At 35.5% G+C, this 23,400-nt stretch overlaps 1 protein-coding gene across 50 annotated transcripts in view; it reads left to right on the forward strand.

The window, feature by feature from the left end:
* TRDN (triadin) overlaps positions 1–23,400 on the forward strand; it is a 415,022-nt gene that overhangs the window by 249,343 nt on the left and 142,279 nt on the right. The window lies entirely within an intron of this gene.

Here is a 23,400-nt window from a genome sequence, read left to right on the forward strand (position 1 = left end):
TTCTAAGAGTTTCTGGTCTTATATTTAGGTCTTTAATCCATTTCAAGTTTGTCTTTGTGTATGGCTTGGTGCTAAGTTGCTTCAGTCGTGTCTGACTCTGTGTGACCCCATAGACGGCAGCCCACGAGGCTCCCCCGTCCCTGGGATTCTCCAGGCAAGAACACTGGAGTGGGTTGCCATTTCCTTCTCCAATGCATGAAAGTGAAAAGTGAAAGTCAAGTCGCTCAATCGTATCCGACTCTGTGTGACCCCATGGACTGCAGCCTACCAGGCTCCTCCGTCCATGGGATTTTCCAGGCAAGAGTACTGGAGTGGGGTGCCATTGCCTTCTCCAGTGTATGGTGTTAGGAAGAAAGTATTCTAATTTCATTCTTTTACATGTAATTGTCCAGTTCTTCCAGTATCACTTATTGAAAAGATTATCTTTTTCCCATTGTATATCCTTGACTCTTTTTGTCAAAGATAAGGTGCTCATATGTGCGTGGGTTTTTCTCTGGGCTTTCTGTCTTGTTCCATTGGTCTACACTTCTGTTTTTGTGCCAGTGCCATACTGTCATGATGATTGTAGCTTTGTATTATAGTCTGAAATCAGGTAAGTTGATCCCTCCAGCTCCATTCTTCTTTCTCAAGATTGCTTTGGTTATTTGAGGTCTTTTGTGTTTCCATACAAACTGTGAAATTTTTTGTTCTAGTTCTATGAAAAGGCCATTGGTAATATGATAGGGATTGAATTGAATCTGTAGATCGTTTTTGGTAGTATAATCATTTTCACAATATTGGTTCTTCCAACCCAGGAGCATGGAATATCACTCCATCTATTTATGTCATCTTTGATTTCTTTCATCAGTGTCTTGTAGTTTTCTGCATATAGCTCTTTTGTCTCCTTAGGTAGGTTTATTCCTAGATATTTTATTATTTTAGTTGTAACGGTGAATGGGACTGGGTTCTTAATTTCTCTTTCTGATCTTTCATTGTTAGCATATAGGAATATAAGTGATTTCTGTGTACTGATTTTATATCCTGAGGCTTTACTAAATCCTCTGATTAGTTTTAGTAATTTCCTGTTAGTATCTTTAGGGTTCTCTATGCACAGTATCCAGAGAAGGCAATGGCACCCCACTCCAGTACTCTTGCCTGGAAAATCCCATGGATGGAGGAGCCTGGTAGGCTGCAGTCCATGGGGTCGCTAAGAGTCGGACACGACTGGGTGGCTTCACTTTCACTTTTCACTTTTGTGCATTAGAGAGGGAAATGGCAACCCACTCCAGTCATGTCATCTGCAAATAGTGGGTTTTACTTCTTCCTTTCCAATCTGGATTCCTTTTATTTCTTTCTCTTCTTTGATTGCCATAGCTAGGACTTCCAAACTGTGTTGAATAATAATGGTGAGAGTGGGCACCCTCATCTTCTTCATGATCTTAGAAGGACTGCTTTCTGTTTCTCACTATTGAGAATAATGTTTGCTGTCTGTTTGTTGTATATAACCCTTATTATGTTAAGATAGGTTCCTTCTATTCCCATTTTTGGAAGAGTCTATCATAAACGGGAGCTCAATTTTGTTGAAAGCTTTGTCTGCATCTATTGAAATTATCATATGGTTTTTATTTTTCAGTTTGTTAATATGGTATATCACATTGATTGATTTGCATATATTGAAGAATCCTTGCATCTCTGGGATAAACCCGACTTGATCATGGTATATGATCTTTTTAATATGTTGTTGAATTCTGTTTGCTAGAATTTTGTTGAGGATATTTGCATCTATGTTCATCGGTGATATTAGCCTTTTTCTTTTTTTGTGATATCTTTCTTTGATTTTGATATCAGGGTGATTGTGGCCTCATAGAATGAGGTAAAGAGTTTGCCTGAAATGTGGGAGACCTAGGTTCAGTCCCTGGGTTGAGAAGATCCCCTGGAGAAGGGAGTGGCAACCCAGTCCAGTATTCTTGCCTGGACAATCCCATGGACAGAGGAGCCTGGCGGGCCCAAATCCATGGGGTCACAAAGAGTCAGACATGACTGAGTGACTAACACACACACATGGAAGTATAGAAATTAGCTCTTCTCTAAAATGTTTGACAGAATTCACCTGTGATGCCATCTGGCCCTGGACTTCTGTTTTGGGGGAGATTTTTGATCACAGTTTCAATTTCAGTGTTTGTAATTGGCTTGTTCATAATTTCTATTTCTTCCTGATTCAGTCTTGGAAGGTGGAACTTTTCTAAGAATCTGTCCATTTCTTCTAGGTTGTCCATTTTATTTGTGCTACTTTCTATGTAATGTGATTTTTTTCATTCCCAACCTCATCCCCCATCAAGTAAACATATGTAATGATATGTTTGATCAGAGAATAATAAAACATTTTAGACATTTTAAAAATATTATAACCTACTGGAAGCAGCCACATTTAAAATTTGCTATTTATTAATATCACAATTATTTTTTCTTTATTCTTAAGTTTTTTTATATTGTATAAACTTTAAGGTTTTTTCTGATTTATGGTGATAATTTAATTTAAAAATGATATTATTTTGCTTAAATTGCTATTCCTAACATTTTTACTAAAAAATTTCCATTCTTGGGCATTATTAAAAGCTTCATGTTAGACTTTTGTTAGTTTTGAATGAACTCTTTTAAAAACTGCACACAATCTGTTGGTAAAATATGTAATCAATATTGATCAGATATTTTGCTTAAACAATATTAGGCGACAAATAAGGATGTTTACAACTCATGAAGAAGGCATACCACAATGACTAGGGGATTTTGAATCCTAGAAAGAAAAATGTGACATTTATCAGACGTTAGATAATCTATGACTACTGTTCAGCTAAACATTTTGTATTGATAGAAATGTTCCATATTGGCATTGTTGAAAATAATAGCTTTTCACCACATGTGCTTTTTAACTCTTGAAGTATGACTGGTACTATTAAGAAGCTAATTTTAAATTTTGTTTAGTTTTATATTTGAAAAATCAGCTGTGACTGTCAATGGTACCCTATTGACCAGCACAGCCTACTCTTGACATTTACTAGATCCTTCCTTTGCTCCCTCCCCACTCCACTGTTTATCTGAGAACACAGATAAAAAGTCCTAGTTTGTTTAACATGGATATCGGTTAGGATTCCTGTGCTTCCCAAGAGCTGGGTAAGTTTCCATGGTAAGCAAGCTGGTAATCTTGCTCTTGAGGAGAAAACTATAGCACTGAGTTATCATTTATTCATTTCTATGGTGTAAACAACCCCACCACGGCCATTTGAAGTGATCAATGTGAAAATAAACAACGGGAGAAATTTCTGAAAATTTTATTAGTGGCTCTCCTAAGCTTGTACGAACTGGCTCTAATGTACCCATGCCCGTGAAAGTTCACAGCCCTCCCACATTTGCTCTAAAATTCACCAGTTTTGTATGATGAATACCACCCCTGGCTGTGAACCCTGTTCTTACTTAATTGGTTCAGGTGGTATGAGTTCCTGTGTGCTCAGTTGCTCAGTTGTGTCCAACTCCTTGTGACTCCATGGACTGTAGCCTGCCAGGCTCCTCTAGTCCATAGGATTTCTCAGGCAAGAATACTGGAGTGGGTTGCCATTTCCTCTTCCTGGGGATCTTCCTGATCCAGGTATCAAACCCACATCTCCTGCAACTTTTAGATTGGCAACCAGATTCTTTTCTCACTGAGCCATGGCAACCCACTCCGGTATTCTTGCTTAGGAAATCCTATGGATAGAGGACCCTAGCAAGCCACAGTTCATAGAGTTGCAAAGAGTCAGTTAGTAGGTTGGCTTGTTAATCCCCTTGATTCTGTCCTTTTTTCTTACTAGCATTTTAATTTCCACAAAAATCCATTCATGCAAACTATGTGAAGAGTTGATTTTTTTTTTTTTAGAAGTTTCTGGATGGTAGAGTATGTGTAAGTGTGTGTGTGTGTGGTCACTCCAAGCAATGGTAAGAAATACAGATTAAATATCGGCTATCTCCGCTATTTAATACCCTCTGGATATTGTTTGTTGTCCTTTCCCTGGTAATCTCCAGCCTTGGGTCATCCCTGACTCCTCTCCAACTTTCATTTTTCCTCACTTGTCCTCATCCCCTCACTTTTGGATCACCCTCAGGAATTCTAAAACTTGACATTAAGTCGTTAAAGTAATCTAACCAATTCCAGTCTCTACTCCTAGACTCTCCCTTTAGTATCCAAACTCATTATTTTGCTTAAAGGGCCTTTTATTTACCAGGATCAACCTTCCTTATAAAGCAGTTATTCATAAATTCAACAATATTTATTGAATACTGATTATATGCCAGGTACTCTTCTGATTGAAAATGTCAAAGCTGGCCATCTATTACATTTGTAGTGAGTATAATAATTGTCAAAATGCCGAGTACAGTGCTAATAATAAGTTGGTGTTCAATAGTGAAGTCACTCAGTCATGTCTGACTCTTGGCGACCCCATGGACTGTAGCCTACCAGGCTCCTCCATCCATGGGATTCTCCAGGCAAGAATACTCGAGTGGGTTGCCATTTCCTCCTCCAGGGGATCTTCCCGACCCAGGGATTGAACCCAGGGCTCCTTCATTGCAGGAAGACGCTTTAAACTCTGAGCCACCAGGGAAGCCCAAATAATATGTTGGCGTTCAATAGATGTCATTTAAGCAAAATTTGGGCTTCCCAGGTGGCACTAGTGGTAAAAAACCCACCTACCAATGCAGGAGATATAAGAGACGTGGGTTCGATCCCTGGGTCAGGAAGATCCCCTGGAGGCAGACATGGCAACCCACTCCAGCAGTCTTCTTTGGAGAATCCCATGGACAGAAGAGCCTGGTGGGCTGCAGTCATAGGGTCGAAAAGAGTTGGATATGATTGAAACGATTTTACACACAGCACAGAATCATTTAGAAACATTAAGGGAAAGAAATAAATGATGTGATCCTCAGAAATATTAAGCTTTCCATTTCTTTATTTCATAATGAATACATTTATCTGTTCCTTCTAATTGAAATCCTATTTCACCTCCAAAGTCTTTTCAGTCATGATATTTATTGCTCTCAAGTATGTAGACAATGATGTAACCCATCATCATTTTAACAAAGTTGCGCATTTTTAATGAATACAAGCATACTTTTCCATTGACCTGTGTTTATTTGTTTTTGTTGATTCTGCTATAAATTCCCTAACTATACATTGTGGGTACACAGTAAATATGCATTGAAGTCACTTTTGGATTCAATGAAAGAGAAAATAAATGAAAAGTACAGTGTTATAGTTATGTTTAATCATATATTTTGGATTATTTTGCTTTTTTGATCATTATTTCAGTTTTTACTGTACTATTATTTGGTCATTTTTACAAGTACATTGGGTAATATTTTATTCCCCTGATGCTAGGTGCTTGTAGCAGAAGAGGGGAGATACAGAGTTCTGTGTGACTTCCTACTCTTGGACATAGACATGGCTTAAAAGTCTGTCTCTCACACCTTCCTACTTACTGCTCTAGGTCTCCACAACCTCAGTTTTAGTCCAGAATACTGTTACCTTTAGTCTGGAGCACTGTTTTATCCTTCTCAGTTGATTCTGAAAAGCCCATAATCTACACCACATAATTTGCAGTGTGGGGATTCATATCATGCATAGCTGGTTATTTTACTCTCCACTTAATTTTCTGAAGCTTTACTTCATCCTTAGGATAAAGTCCAAATTTAAGGGTTTTGATTTCTCTCCCACTCTGTCTCTAGTTTCATCTCTTGATAACTGTTCCCCCACACAAAATTCTCTCCAATCATTTAAAGTCATCTCTCTCTTACACTCTCATTTCTTTCAGAGTTTCCTTTCTTTAGAAAGGCTTTATAAGATAAAAACCATATCTTCACCTTATCTTGAACCCTTATCTTCACCTCTCCATCTCTTCTGTTTTGAATACATGTTGAAGTATCCAGTTATTATTTCCATAAAATATCATCCCTTCCTGCCCCTCTGGATAGATTGGTGTTCTGTTCCTACAGTGGAACACAGTGCACAGCACTAGGCATTTAATTGTCTCTCACTAGATCTCAGTCTTGTTTTTTGAAATCACTTTCTTGGTTTTAACTGACAGAGCTGAGTACAATGTAAAACGTATATCGTGCTTCTGTTCAAAATTAAGGAGAATTAATGAGTGCTATCCATGATTAGGAAACTTTGACTCGGTGAAAGGCATACATCTGCAAGTGTCTATTATGCTCAAAGTATTGTGCTCAGCACTTTACATATGTCACCTCATTTAGTCCTCAGAGCAATTTGAGCCTTTGAAAACCTAAGCATACTCAAGGATATAAAATACTACTGTGGTAAGGCTGGGATTCTAAGCTTAACCTTTTTGAATACAGTATTTATGTTCTTTTCACGAATCCACATTGTTCAGAAAATTGAATTGCTGACTACTATCCATCTTGTTGGCTGAACTGAAGAATATGTATATTAAAGAGCTGTGTAAACTATAAATATTCTACACAGATACAGGGAGCTATGGGTATTCAATAAGCATCTAATGAATAAATGACTATATAGTATTAATAACATCATTAGTGTTAGCGAGAAGCAAAACGTATTTATTCCTCATCCTGTCATCAAATATGTTTAGAAAACAATGAGTTAGCTTAAATTGGTCTGCACTGTAGGATTTCAGTGTGGAATATATCATGTTAAAGTCCTGAAAGGTAACATATTGTCTACATGCTTAAATGTAACATCTTTGACCTTGAATTCTTTGTGGAGAAGAGCATCTGTTGGAACAAGGATTCTATGGACCACTTATAAAGTAGCTATAAAATTTCTCATCAGAGAATATTACTCTTAAAAATGTGTTCTTTCATGTAAATTGAAACCAGTGTGGATGGCTACTTCTGAGGTTGCAAGGTTGGAAATTAACTTATACATGTGGGTTGCAAAATAGCTCATTAAGTTACTCCTCTCATAAATAGATACAACAAAAGAAAAATGATGTATCTGGAAAGTCTGTTCTCATTGCATGTGTAGATTAGGGAGAGAGAGGGAAACATACGTGAACAATGAAATCACACACAGAAGGTATAGATATGTTAAGAAAGGTCCTGATGAGGTGCAATCCAGGCTCAGAGGAATGAGAGAGAACTTGCTCTGTGGGGACCAAAGAGGTTTCCAGGAATGATGGCATATGAGATTGGATGAAAAAGAGTAGTTGGATGTGAAGATAAAAAGAGAGGAAAACAAGCACAAATAAGAGTACAGAGGAGACCCCACGTGTTATTTTTATATGTCTGCAGTCCCTAAAACATGCTGTATTCAGTTGGGTGTAAGCAGTAAGCACCTTTGTTCTTTCAGTGACTACCACTGCAAACCCCTCTCTCTAGACTTGCTTTTCTCTACCCCATTGGGTGAAATCTGAAAAAGACCCTATATTTTTTCCCTATCATGCTCAGATTAAAAACAATGGTATTTTCCTACAAGCATTTAAGACTTCCAAATCCAGTCTAATATGAAAGCTCCCAACATCCACCCCAGGTAAGAAGTTTCCCATTGGTCAGCTTGAACTTGCCCTGAGCTTAGAAGCCTGTAAGTGTGGGTGGGGTGCCCTGGGCTTCCTGTCGCTGTTCCTTACTCTGCTGCCTGGCAGCTGATTGCTGCAACCCCCAGCCTTCCTCTCCTCCAGGGTCAGAGTGAAGGGGAGGCAGCAGGGATGACGGACACGATTGTACCTCACTGCCTCAAGTGTTATACCCGGCTTTGCTGCCTTCTGTCCTAGTGGCAGATGTCCAAAGCCAATTGATTCTTTCTCTCACGAGATACTATTTTGGATTCTTTGAAATCTCTGCACTGGAGCAACCTGATTGTTGTCCCATAACTGTGACTGGCCTCTGGTAGCTAGCTGCTTAAGAACCTTCCATTTCCTCAACCTGCTGTTATTACCTTATCACCATCTTTGCTCTGCTGCTGTGGACCACTCAAGGGGCAGTGTCTCACCGTAGACTTTTCCAGGTGTCAGACAGGTGCAAGTGCATGAATCTCTATCCCCTCAGTCCCCATTTTAGAAGACATATACCAAGATTTCCATAGCTCTACAGCATGATTTAAGGTGAAGGAGAAATATCGTCATTCTCTCTCTCTCTTTTTTTCCTCTCTCTCTCAATATAGCCTAATGATCACTCCACACAAATGTTTTCATCTTCCCAGTGAAAGATTCACTTATAATAGTGAACAGTTTTTTTTTTTTTTTTGGTTAATGTTTGTCTAGTGGAAAATATGACTCTTTTAAACCGTGAATACAATGCCCAGAAGTTTCTTAAAACCATATATAATACCCTATGTGCCATAAGTGCCTTTTCAGACTATTAAATACAGTATCTGCTTTGATTCAATGATCCACTTTTGAAGATTAACCTGTCTGCTGTGACTACCTAATGTTCGTGTTTAGTTTCTCATGTAAACCTGTTTTTAAAAATGTATCTCTGGTATTTCGTTCATTAAGACATGCAAATGCAAATTATACATTATTTATGCAGAAGTTTGATCCTATTTATGGAGCATGTTATAATGCAAATTCATCAAGGGAACAAATAATGTCTGAATATTGACTAAAATAATAACTGTTACCATAATTGATGACTAAAATCTATAAATTCATAAATGTATATATCACCTCTTCTACACTAGAAAACGATGAAAATCTATTGAGAATCTTATATCAGTTTTGATGTTATTAGACTCTCTTATTTAACTAAAAATATATTTTTGTGTGATTTAACTTATTATTTAGTAGTATGGGGCTTCCCTCATGGTTCAGACAGTAAAGAATCTGCCTGCAATGCGGGAGACCCAGGTTTGATCCCTGGATCAGGAAGATCCCCTGGAGAAGGAAATGATAATTCACCCCAGTATTCTTGCCTGGGGAATTCCAGGGACAAAGGAGCCTGGCGGGCTACAGTCCATATTGTCGCAAAGAGTCAGACATGACTGAACGACTTTCATACACACACACACACGCAAATAAAAAGTTACATGCCATTAATTTAAAATTTATTTCTGTAGTGTAATAACCCTTCTCTCTCTATATGATGCATAGAATAATTCAAATATGGTGTCCAGGAGATATTTGCTTCCCAAGTGGTGCTAATGATAAAGAACCCACCTGCCAATGTGGGAGACACAGGAGCCCTGAGGTTGGTCGGGAAGATCCCCTGGAAGAGGAAATGGCAACATATTCCAGTATTCTTGTCTGGAAAATTCCATGGACAGAGAAGCCTGGCAGGCTACAGCCCATCGGGTTGCAAAAGAGTCAGACACAGTTTAGCAACTAATTAACAACAACAATCGCGTGTAGGATATTTAAATATTAGATTTGCACACCAAATATATGCTATACCATTGGGCTTCCCTGATAGCTCAGTTGGTAAAGAATCTTTCCTGCAGTGCAGGAGACCCCACTTTAATTCCTCGGTCAGAAAGATCGGCTGGAGAAGGGATAGGCTACCCACTTCAGTAATCTTGGGCTTCCCTTGTAGCTGACCTGGTAAAGAATCCGCCTGCAATGTGAGAGACCTGGGTTTGATCCCTGGGTTGGGAAGCTCCCCTAGAGAAGGGAAAGGCTACCCACTCCAGTATTCTGCCCTGAGAACTCTATGGACTACAGTCCATGGAGTTGCAAAGAGTCGGACACAGCTGAGCGATTTCACTTTCATTGAGAAGTTGTCAAGTTAACTAAATAACTTTAAAACTAAAATTCTTAGTATAAAATTTTCAAGTAATTGAAACAAATACATGTTATTTTTAGGACTGTGTCTTTTTCATTTTTTCTTTTTTGTGTAAAGGGGTACACAGATTTGACTTTAGGAATAATCAGGAACAGAGGGGTTAACTGCCATCTGAAATAATCATAATTTAATTTTTTTAAAAAGTATGCCAATGCCTGCTTGAATGGAATTAGGAATGCCACAGTTTAAATTCTTCAAACATCTAATATATGTATTACTACCTTCAGATCTATTTCATATCTGAACTGCTTCTTTAAGACTTTAATTTAAAATCAACTATATGGTCCTATTTGTAGGATAACTTTGAACATTTGTGTGCATAGCATGCTGTGTTCTTTGTACATTTCTTTATTTGGCATTTATTGAATTCAAAGATACCATTGTTCTTATCAATACACAAGAGAAACTCATGCTCTGTTTTCAGATATTCCTTAAGTGTTAGATCTCAGGAGAGACTCTCAAAGATTATCTTCCTTTTTTAAAGCCCAGCAAGCTCCTTTTAACTGAGACAGTGGTTTATAACACTGAATGTAAATCATATGAAATGATTTTTCTTAGACCAAATTAATTTGTTTCACTATTTCGACAATCCTCTAACATATAAAAAAATCTGTATTTAAAAATATTTTTCTTTAAATGATCTGACTTCAAAATCACTAAAATATATTATAGACTTTAAATGATTAAAAAGAAAAATTCTGGGAACAATTCAAAGATTAAATTCATGTGAAGGCAACCAAACTCATTAGAAGTAAATAAATTATAAATCCAAAGTTAACTAAAAAGTAGTAGAACTAGATCTTATTCTTCTATTTTTGGTTAATACAATTGCTGCCATTATTTGGATATTTTTGTAAGGATTATTTTAAATATAAAGAATTTGGGGGTAAATATATTTATCCTCTATCAAGATCATTGTTTTATTTATAATTAATATTATTTTTTCAACTTTTTAAAATTAGTTTTTACTATAGTTACATTATAGTGTTGTGTTAGTTTCTGCTGTACAGCAAAGTGAGTCATCTATATGCATATATATCCCCTCTTTTTTTTATTTCCTTCCCATTTAGGTTCACCACAGAGCAATGAGTAGAGTTCCCTGTGCTATTCAGTCGGTTTTAATTAGTTATCTGCTTTATACAGTAATGTATATATGTCAGTCCCAATCTCTCAATTCATCCCACCATGCCCTTCTCCCTTTGGTATCCACACGTTTGTTCTCTATGTCTGTCTCTATTTCAGCTTTGCAAATAAGTTCATCTGTATCATTTTTCTAAATTCTGCATAATATTATATGATATTTGCTTTTCTCTTTATGACTTATTTCACTCTGTATGACAGTTTCTAGGTCCATCCAGGTCTCTATAAATGACCCAATTTCATTCCTTTTTATGGCTGAGTAATATTTCCTTGTATAAATATACCACATCATCTTTATCCATTCCTCTGTTGATGGACATTTAGTTTGCTTCCATGACCTGGCTATTGTAAATAGCACTACAATGAACATTGGGGCACATGTACAATTAATATTCTTGTAATAACAATACACTAATTTAGCATGATATTGCAATATTGACACTATTTTATGCCCAACAAGATAAGTAATTAAAAGGCAGCCTTCTGTTTTATTATTTTTGTTACATGAAATAATGCATTTATTTCTTGTTTAAGTCAAATAATACAGGATTTTCTATAAATTGCTATCTGGGTTTCCTGGCAGCTCAATGGTAAAGAACCCACCTGCCAGGGCAGGAAATGTGGGTTCAATCCCTGGGTTGGGAAGATCCCCTGGAGAAGGAAATGGCAACCCACTCCAGTATTCTTGCCTGGGAAATCCCATGGACAGAAGAGCTTGGTGGGCTACAGTCCATGGGAGTCACAAAAGAGTCAGACATGGCTTAGCAACTAAACAACAGCAATAAAGTACTATAGAAATTGCTTGTTAGTATTGCTATTGTTATTTTTTTAAGGCCAGAACTGTTTGTATTAAAAGATTTGCCTGTGTTTGTATATGGCTATCAAGATGATTTATAGCAGGATAAATGAGAAATTATCTTCTCTTCATTGTATACATATAAAATATACAACAAATATACTATAACATTTTAAACTTTATATTAATTTTTATAGTTTAAAACTCCAAGAAACAATGACATTAAATGAAAAGAGTTGATAAGACTTTCTATGTTGAAAACATGCTGGACTAGGAATCAGAGTGTTTATGACTTAGCATAGGCCTACCTGCTTGTCTGATAGGATTGTGACATAAATCAAGTGAAATAATTTATGCAAAGGATTTTAGAAATTCTACTGATGCACAAAAATTTGAAATTTTATTCAAATACAGAAGTGAGCTTTACAATATTTTGGTGAGCACTTTCTAGAACTTAATGTGTCATACATTATTGATGTCTGTGAAATACACCTTTGTTGAATATAATATGCAGAATATTCATAGGTTTTGATTTTTTTGTTTTCTGTTATTCTATTTTGGCTTTTTGCTTTGTTTAAGAAATATCTGATTATGATTTTAATCTGTATATTTTTGTTTATCTGATCTTCTAGAAAATTCAATAACTAATGGATGAAGAATCTATAAAATTTTTAGAAATTTGGGTAGACATATATTCCCAGGACTGATATAGAGAGTCAAGTATGGGCAAAGATAAATCAATATTTTGAACATTTCAGCACAAAGTACTGAGGTACCACACTAAGTTTCTGCCTACTATTCAAGAGATAGAACATCCTTCTTGGTATTAGTCATCTATTGAGTGTTCTCTGGTTCTAGAGCTAGAAATTTTGGGTTAGATACATGTGTTATGTTGTGCTTAGTCACTCAGTCGTGTCTGACTCTTTGAGATCCCATGGACTGTAGCCCGCCAGGCTCCTCTGTCTGTGGGGATTCTCCAGGCAAGAATACTGAAGTGGATTGCCATGCTCTCCTCCAGGGGATCTTCCCAACCCAGGGATGGAGCCCTGGTCTCCCACATTGCATACATATGAGGATTGCCATTAATATGGGACCATTGGTGGAATGTTCAACCCTTCTGTGATAGCATTTTCCAGTAATTTGTCTCCCATGTTATCAGGGATTTTTTTGAAATCAGGTTGACTTCTAAAATTTTCCATCACTATCTAAGCTTGTTTTAGAGATATTTGATTATTTACTAAATCTCAGCTCTGAGGATTTAACATGTTAGCATCTAATGCATCCTTAATTTTTACCTTCTCCCTCCAGCCCCATCATATAATACAGGAACTTATTCTGCTTGCTTCTGAGATTTCTTGTCAGTGTTAAAGTCCTCAAAATATTTCATGCTCCACAAAAAGTCAATTGTAATTTCATTCTTAACATAGATTTTTGAACTCTTCTTTGACTTCCGAACTCAGATGTGTATAGTAGTTCATGTTTATAAAATTTCTCCTGCCATCAAATGGGTCATGTGGAATCCTGTCCGTCTATGGGGTGTTGGAGATGGGCTTTTTGGAAGGCTTACAGCTCCAAGAGTGGGTTTCAGTTTAATCATTTGTTAGAACAAGATTAATACCCTGCCTTTTACCAAAGTATGTGGGAAGGTGTTTTCACTGACTTGCTCTCAAATGCCTCTGTGCATCTTGCTCCAGTAATTGAATATTAACTCCCTTATTTGTGCATATGAGCATGGATTTTGAATATTTGAAGGTAGAGACCGGCTGCTAAAGTAACCCATTATGCTTCATTGGCTGGTCCCCAGGGAAAGCAGTACATTTGCTACAATATGTGAAAATGTGGGCTTCAGAGCAATGTCAATCCTCAGTAACCTCAGCTTGTCATTTTACTGTTAAGAGAACCTGTAGGCTTCCTTTTAAGTATCAATTTAAGTTTAAATCTGCATCCTTGACATTGGGAACTACTGTTCCCGAGAGGTGTACATAATTCCCTTCAACACTGATGGAAAGGAGAGCACAAAGTGGTGAAATATCCTTCCAGGGAGGACAACAATGTGAAGCCCATTTATTTCTCTGGATTAATCATGTGTGAACTGCTAGTTACAGCATTTGAGCTCTTAGAGCTCTGACACAAATGTGCGCTAAAGAACAGATCATCATGAATTACAATAAATCCTCAATCTCTAAAATTAGGAATAAATATAGATGATTATCTATGATTCTTGCAGTGACATTTCATCCTAAATGTGTAGTGCATATTTTCCCAAGCATCCCAGAGATAACAAAAAGCAAATAAAATCACCTTCATGTTTAAACAAATAATTAATCGCGTACTTTACATAATAGATTAGAGGAAAAACCTCAAACATGTGGCATCTATCATAATACATCGCTTGAAAAATTAGGTGTCATTTCTTCGAAGTATTTTGCTCTTTATCAGTGTTAGTAAAGGCTGAAGGATAAGATTAAAATCTTTATATCAGATAGAAAAAAATAATCAAATATTACTTTCTGTCTTAATTAGATCTGTTAACTATTTGCCAAATAGTCCTCTTTAGTTTTAGAGAAAAAAAGATTGCCTTATCATCTTGATATATCAGAATACTTATATACAATGTTTAATAATGAAATTTTATGCATTAGAAAATCTGAGTCATTTGAATAATAAATTGAATCTCAAATATTTTTCCCATTTTTTCTCTCAACTGTCATCTTTTATATCACTATTTGCTACTTGTTTTTACATTTTTCCAATTATTCCCTCTAGTGGTTTTTTTCTTCTTTTATCTCAGATTTTTTCTTTATTTAATAAAATTCCATTTTCAGTTAAATTGAATGTATTTTGAATTTGGATGTCTTCCTTGTACTCATAATTGACCACAACATTGCCCTTGCAGGAAATAGTTGGGCTTGATTCACATTTAATAGGGTAATTTTGATTTCCAGAGGAAGAGATGCCTTTCTGTCCACCTGTGCATTTTACTATGCCCTCTCTCACATCATGGGATCTTGCCACCTTAATAGCTTTCCCACTTCCAAGACTTTTTTTAAAATTCATTTATTGGTTGCATCATGGCATATGATATCTTCGTTCCCTGACCAGGTATGGAACCTGTGCCTTCTGTAGTGGGAGTGTGGAGTCCTAACTGGACTGCCAGGAAATTCCCCCAGACTTTTTAATATTTTTACCTCCATCAAGTTTTTCTCTGCTCTCTTCAAATAAAATAGGAGTCCCTTATTTTGAAAACAGTGCTTGCTTGATTTTCCTGCTACCTTCAAGCCACTTTTTTCCCCCCTGTGGTTTTTTGCCACATTTGTCAAATAAATGACTTACACGCTTCACCTTGATTTGGTCACTGCCCACCTTAAGCCCTTAAAGACAGATATAGTATAAGCCCTGACAGTTGGCTTTCCCTTTTTTTAGCGTAAGTGCCTGACTTAAGTTTTGGTTTCTGAGCCATCCGCTTCAAATAAACGAACACTTCCTAGATGGCTATCTCAGAGTGGTACCTTGCTCTGGGCTCACAGCCCACTTCCACACTCCAGGCTTCTTTCTTTCTTTCTTTTTAGAGATCTTGGTTTATTTCAATAACCAATCATTTGGGCCACTTGTTTTTCCCTCTTCCCAAGACTTTTTTTCCCAGAAAAAAATTCCTGCTCTTATGTTTTATATTCATCAACAGTGAGCCCAGAAAAACCTTGACCCCAACAAAGGCAGAGCTCCAGGTTTGCTAACCCTCTCTCTCTCTCCTTCTCTTTCCCCTCAAGAACTTGTTTTGTGACCCCCAGATTGTGTCATGTAATTTCCGGGACTGATAAGTAGTTTCTGACCCTTCGGTGGTTTCCTGATGATTATTGCTGAAGGTGTCTTGCACTCATACTAAGAATATCAAGGCCTGTCCCGACACAGCAAAGGTTATCAATAGGCCATGACCAGCATAAAACAATAGTCCCCCCGCTATTTGCATCCCAATTCCAAAATCATGTTCTAGACATAAAAATGAACTCTTTTTATTTGATCCTGAGGTTTATTTACTCGTTTTAAATATCCTCTTTCATTGACCTTGTTGAAATTAACCTCTGATTTGTTCTTATACCTCATTAACCAGCATTTTTCTCAAGGTAACTGGAGGCCTTCTGTTTGTCCATTGAAGAAACTGTTCACTCTCACTCTCATAACGTTAATTTAACCTTTATGCAGATGATGTGAAAATCTCCATCTCTCTTCAAAGGCCATATATTTTCCCATTGTCTACTCAGTGTTTTCACTTGAAGTTACTCTATTATCTCAAACGCAATATCTATTTGTGTTATGAACTTCAATTAAATTATATTAAAACCAGTTCTGTTTATCAGGGCCCAAACCTGTCATATTTTAATAAACAGCCTTCTTTTTCCTCCTCAGTACATGTCAGGCACATCTAGAGAAAAAGAAAAAGAAGGCTGTTAAATGTCTGACTTCTTATTTTCTTTCATCTCCATGAACACTTGCTTAGTCTTAGACATTATCATCTTGCAACTAGAATACTTTGGTGACAATTTACCTGGCTCCTGTGCTTCCTTTCTCCTGACAATCACAGAAAGTCTTATCTCTTCAAAACATTGCTATAAAACTCCCTTGCCCAAAAATGTAATAGGTCTTAATGTTGTAAGAATAAAGTACACCTCATTTACTGAGATTTCAAGGTTATTATTTTGACCATAATTTACTTTTAGAGAATTGAAAACTTTTATTTTTACTTCTCATTAACACAAAGGAGACTCTTCTGCCCCAGACAGATTGATCCACAATCCACAGGAGTACTGAATCAGTCACTCAATTTGTAACTATTCTTTCCTTACCCCTGTGACTCTGTACTTTCCTTCAAGCCTTACCTATTTCCTGCCTCCTTAAAAATTACCCATATCCAGAACTCAGATTACTATATTTTTCATTTAGCGTTTTTTATACAGTATCCCTAACCAGACTAGGGGTGGAACTAGTCCTTACAGTGAGTATTATGGTCCCTGTCCCCAGTGCAATAAATATGGAAGCAAGAATGAGTAATAGAACTCAGTAATTACTTGGAGAAAGGTTTTCTCATTTAATATCAAATTGGAAGTTGTTCAACCGTAAACTGTCTGTTAAACATGAGGACAAAGTTCAGCTGAAAGTGTTTCTTTAAAAATATAACTTAATTCTTCTTTAGATTGCTTGATTTAGGACTCTCTATTAAGGATTCTTCTTTTTGGAAATCATGCTGATTTTCAGTGTAATAGATCTGCATTTTATAAACTTAGCCATTTTTACAAAAATGGATTCTCTTTGAAGCAGATTATAATATCTTCAGATTTTGACATCTGCAATATTGTAGAGGAAAGAAGACTCAGTGAGTCTGAGCAGTTTTATTAGGATATTTCTACCCATTTCGTTTAGAATTTCAGGCATATAACAATGCCTTTTTTAAACAGCTTGTCACCTAATCATTATTCATGTATCCATATAAAATCATTGACTAGATGCCTTCTAGTGCCAAGAACTGTGTTAAAGACTTAAAAATAAATCAGTCTTTGCTCTCAGTTTTTGCTTCCACTATCCACATATATAGGAGAAGGCAATGGCACCCCACTCCAGTACTCTTGCCTGGAAAATCCCATGGACGGAGGAGCCTGGTGGGCTGCAGTCCATGGGGTCGCTACGAGTCGGACACGACTGAGCGACCTCACTTTCACTTTTCACTTTCATGCATTGGAGAAGGAAATGGCAACCCACTCCAGTGTTCTTGCCTGGAGAATCCCAGGGACGGGGGAGCCTGGTGGGCTGCCGTCTTTGGGGTCGCACAGAGTCTAAAACGACTGAAGCGACTTATATATATGTATATATATATATACATATATATATATTTTCATATGGATACATTTGCATTTAACAATTCTGTTTATTTATAGCATTCCCTGATTGGGTAATGAGATAAAAGAGATATGTGTGTATTTCTTATTTTCTAGAAAATGAAAAACAGAGTAGTAATATTCATGGACACTGTTTACTAATATTAGAACAATATGGGCTAGTGATTTTTTATTATTAAACATGTATTTATTTTTCTAACAAAAATGGTTTTGACAGGTTGAAACATGACATGTTGAACAATATTATCAATGAATGGATTTAATTTTTTATTTTTCATTGGTGGATAATTGGTATACAGTGTTGTGTTGGTTTCTGCACAACACAGCATGTGTGAATAAGTATACATGTGTCCCCTCCTTCTTGAACTTCTGTCCTGCCCTGGCACCCCAACCCACCCCTCTGAGTTGTCACAGAGCACTGGGTTTAGCTACCTGTGTTATAAGGGGCTGGTGGTTTTAAGGGCTGAATTTAGATCATGATGCTCCATGATATCACTTAGTGAGGAAATCACTCTCCATTCCATGTACAAGTTATGGGATGGAGAATCTACCAACACATATCTTAATTTTTAAGACAAACTTTACCTGAAAAATATGACTGAACAGTCACAAATTTTGTTTTCTTGATATGTTTATGTAATAATATATAGAGAGAATAAAATAGTTTATTTGCTAGAATAAATTATTGACTCTTTAAAAATGTTGTTTTATTTTGCTTAAAGAGCCAAAATCAATTTTGGGTGGCTCACTCATATTGGGAATAGAATAATTTTTCCAAATCATAACATTTATTTCAATAAAAGAATCAAGTTTCTACTTGAGTCCTAATTGTTCTAAGAGAATTAGTCCAAAGTGCTTGGTCAAAATATTTGCTTTTATGATTTGATCAAAGAAAAGAGGATCATTATTTGATTGTAAAGGAGGACTACCAAGGTAAGCCTCAATAATAAAAGTAAGAGATTTGCCATCAAAACATAACATAGGTAATTTTTTCAAATACTCTTCACTTTGTTCATAGTCACTGATTTTAGAAAGGTGTTATAGAAGTAGAAAGGGACCTAGAGTGATCATCTGGGACTGCCTTTTTGCTTTAAGCAGATACATTGAGGACCTCTCTAAAATAGATATGTATCTGGCATCCCCAGGAATGGGACTCACATCTTCCCATGGTATCACATTCCACTGTTTTACTAGCTGTATGGCAGGAGGCTTTATCTTGATCTAAATGGAATCAGCCAGCCAGCCTTGCCCCGACATGCCAAATATATTTTACAGTGAAAGGCCAATTGATCTGTGTCTCATTCATATCTTCTCTTTCTATTAAAACAGGTTTCCTTCTTTTAATTGTTTAAATAAATTTATACCTTGATCTTCAACTCTAAATTGTTAAATGTTTAAGAAACCTGCCATTCTTACACATTCAGAGAGCTACATGATGCCTTGAGAGGAAATGCCTGATTCTCTAATTGTAAATATTCTCTCTGATATTTTCCAGTTTCTTTTCTCCTTAAGCTTGCTTCTCTTCAAATAATAAGGAAAAATCTGACCCCATGTGTATGTAGAAAATGTAGGTAGATTTTCACTTAAATTTAATCAAACATCAAAATTATTTGTTTCAAATTAAGAAATACTTAATGTTTTTTATGGAAAACATAGTCTGTATTCTTAAAGATTAAAAAAAAATCAGGACTATATTTTAGCAAACCTTGAGGAATCTTTTTTTCCTCTGATTTAAACTCAGTAATGCTATGCTACTAAATGAAAGGCTATTTAGAGTCTAAGGCAAATACAACCTACAAAACACATTGCTTAATCAGGTAAGATTTTCTGGGAAAAAAATAGTCTAGCTAAATTATGCTACCTATTGTAGCGATGCTGCCAGTTTATTCAGATTTTTAACCTCTAGCAATAACAGATTATTTTGATAAATTATTCATGTTTCTGCATTGTGCACCTTTTGCAATTTGCATATCTGGCAGCAAATAGGCCCACCTTTCAGGCTTCAGTCCCCATGGTCAGACAGGATGGCCGAAGGCTGCTTCATGATTAATTTCATCTCAGTGGGGTTATTATCATACTGAAATGTGCAATACCCCTGAAGTATGCTTTCCTGGAGCTACAAGCACAAGAGGTTTAGTTAGCTTAAGAGTTCTTAAGTGTGTAGTAACTTTTAGCTTAATTGCCAACCTTTTTCTACTTGGGGAGTATCTACACCTAAAAATAATACTGGATCTTATAAGACTCGAAAATAAAAATTTAGAGATTCATTTAGCAGCTCCTTGAATTGCAAGATAATTTGTCATTAGTTTCTTGTATATTACTTGAAAAGGATGTTTATTTTTGAAGGATCAAGGAGGTTTTTATATTGTTTCGCTTCTGAACTAATAAATATTAATTTTTCTTCTGGTTTGTGGAAAAGTCATTTGACGTTTCTATATTTAGTTTTCTCACCTAACAGTCTAAATGCCTTGTACTATTGCATAATTAGTGACAGACAGGTTTTAAAAAATGTTTCTAGTCCTTTTTAGAAAATTAATAAAAGGTTGAGTCTTAATTTGAATCCTAGGGAAATTTTTTGTTCCTTAAATGTTTTTAGTTTATATCTTTAAAAAGAATTTCTATATTTCCTAATCTATGAAAATTAAAAAGAAATGTGTTTGAAATAGTGAATTCTGCAACTTCCCAAATGTAATCAGGGCCACAGTATGTGCTAGTGAAAATAAAATTCTGAAATTTAAAATTAAAACACTTTCTAAATAATACAGGATCATTGAAGAGAGAAAAAAGGCGTTCAGGTTAGTTTTGTGTTATCTTGAAAATGAAATGATTTATTAAATGTAATGTCTCATTTAAAATCAGTCAACTGGAATTTTGGTCACTTTCATAATTAGATTTTAAAAATACTACATTTGAATCCTACAGTTTTCAACTAGAAACATTTTTAAAAAGGTGTCTGTCACTGAATTTACAAAACTACATTTACTGTTAAAGTTACATTTGAATCCTACATTTGTGAGCTCAATGGATTCACATGTCACATTGAAAGAAGTCAGAGTATAAACAGAGACCTGTAGATGAAAAGTTTGTGATAATAAACTAATATTTAGACTTATATGCAAAATTGATTTCTTAACAAAATGTTTGCAGACTCACAGTATTTTTTCAGTTTGTTAGATGATTGTTTCAAGCATAAGCAATCAGAAGACACTAAAATATTTGCCTAATCTGATTCATAACAATTTGTATAAACACAACATGTTTCAGGAAGCTAGGAATACTATCAAAGTACAATAAATATTTTGATAATTTCCTGTTAAAATATTCCCAGGAGACTTACACTTACACTTACATCTATGTCCATCCTGTCTTTGATTTTGAACTACAATATATTATTTGTGGATTTCAGAATTATTATAAACTTCAGTTGAATTTTCTCATTGTTCTGGGTTTTTGTTTAAATCACTATTTTATTTCCAAAGTATAACTATAAAAATTATCAAATAAAAACTTAAAAATGTAATAAAATTTTCATTTGGGATGTGTATAGTAGAGGTAGTGAGTAATACAGAGGAAATAAGACTGACTATCACTTAATTTTTGAATGAATGTTGAGAATACCAATGAGAATGGAGTTTACTATACCTTCTTTATTTTGTATATATCTGAAATTTTGACTAGTAAAAGGCTAGTGTCATTTGCAGTTGGCAGTAATCAAAAGGAGGCCAAAAAGTTATATGTAACAAAAACTTGTCTGTCAGGATTTAATTGTTTTTACTGTTACAGGGTTTTAAGAAGTCTGGTCTTCTTAATGTACTTTTATGGTCTCAGAGTTACCCTGTTCCTAAAGCCTTGGTTTTGAAAACTGAAATGCTGTACACAAGCAAATGTCAAATCTTAGCACCTCTGTATGTGTCCTCAACAGATCTGAGACTGAGAGATGAGTTGAATGATCAATGAGCAAAGTTATTAATAAGGCCCTAAGAAAAGCTATCTATAATTCACAACTGGGTATACTAGGTGGTCTAACAGAATCTTAGACATGGAGAAATCCTTTAGGATCTGTGATCTAAGAATACAGTTAAAAAATAAAGAAAAGATAGGTGGAAATTTGACTATAAAATGCTAAGGTACTTTGACGGTGGTTTTTAAATAGTTTGTTTTTTAATTAAGAGCTACTCCACAATTCTGATATGTTGAGATCTTTAAGTAGTAAAACACCTAGGCAGTCTAGATGCTGATCATTTTTTTTTAACGCTCTTTCTTATGTATTATTTTATCCTTTTATCTACCTTTTCATTCACCAATTATTTATTAAGTCACCACTAAATGCTACTTATAAGGTTGAGGAATTCAGTTCAGTTCAGTTCAGTTGCTCAGTCGTATCCGACTCTTTGCGACCACATGGACTGTAGCCCATCAGGTTCCTCTGTCCATGGAATTCTCCAGGCAAGAATACTGGAGTGGGTTGCCATTTCCTTTTCCAGGGGATCTTGCCAACCCAGGGATTGAACCCTGGTCTCCTGATTTGCAGACAGACTCTTTACCATCTGAGCCACTAAGGAATCTGCACTATCTAAATATAAATCTTAATTCTGATTTGAGATCATCTAATCTAGATGTGATAAAGATAGCACTAACATGATAGCTGCATGGAGTTTTCTTCCAGGTAAAAACAAATTAATAATAAAGAGATCATAGGTAGAATGGACTAGGAATTTAATTTTGGCAAAATATATTTTGTCTAAAGAAGTAAATTTAGTTATAATGTAAACCATATATGTGGATCAAAAATATTTATTTTATATAAAAACAGAATGAAAATTTACCATTTTCATAACTATGATTACAATACAGATAAATAATTATCTTGAGGTAAAGCATAAATTAAAATTAAACCTCTTCAATTTTGGCCAAAGAAACATGGATTCTTTGCTTGATTCTTGGCCAAGTTATTCAAATGCAGTCTTGTTATTTTCTAACTCTAAATAGAATTGTAATATTAAACAATCTGTAATCAACATTTGATGACAATTAAATGAAAGGCTGAATATGTGTGTATATCAATTACTGCATTTATACCTAGCTTAGTACATAAAAATAATGGATCCTAAATAAATATGTGGTAAATGAACATATAAAGATTAATATCTGAAACAAATGACTAAATCTTCCTTCCCATGTTGTTCAATGAGAATTCAAGTATTGAAAATGCAGTAAAGACAATCATGAACAATTAGTGAAGTGTGCAATGATCCATTCCTTTTTAAAATCTTTATTTCTCCTTTATTTTTATGCTAATTACTCAAATAATATATTCAATTATTTACAAGTGGAGGGGTTTTTTGATACTCTTGTTTCTTTCAAGAGAACATTCTGAACAAATAGAAAAAACAAACAAACAAAAACAACCAAATCCCCTAAGACAAGAAGGAGGAAAAATTCAAAATGAAACTTGCTGATTCTCTCACAACACATATTGTTGCCCAGGGCCATGGTTATGTTTATGGGCACCACAGTTGTACAGGGAATGAAATATTCAGTCAAAGGCTGGTGCTGGAATTTGATTTTCCTGGGCTTTAGTCAGTCACACAGTGACCTTCAATGAGCCACTTTATTTATGTCTAAATGCTCCATGCATTTCAAAGGGCTAATAATACAGAAACAATATGGAAAGAATTCTGAGAGTTTCAAAATCAGGTGCTAAAGCAAGTGCAAAGTATCCTATGGTCAGTTAACAGTGAAGCAAAACAGTTTTGGGGAACTTTATTTTATTCTTTTATTTGGTATATTTATTTTTGTCTTAGTAAGCCTAAC

This window comes from Bos mutus, chromosome 9 (genome assembly GCF_027580195.1).
Source record: "Bos mutus isolate GX-2022 chromosome 9, NWIPB_WYAK_1.1, whole genome shotgun sequence".
Classification (NCBI taxonomy): Eukaryota; Metazoa; Chordata; class Mammalia; order Artiodactyla; family Bovidae; genus Bos; species Bos mutus.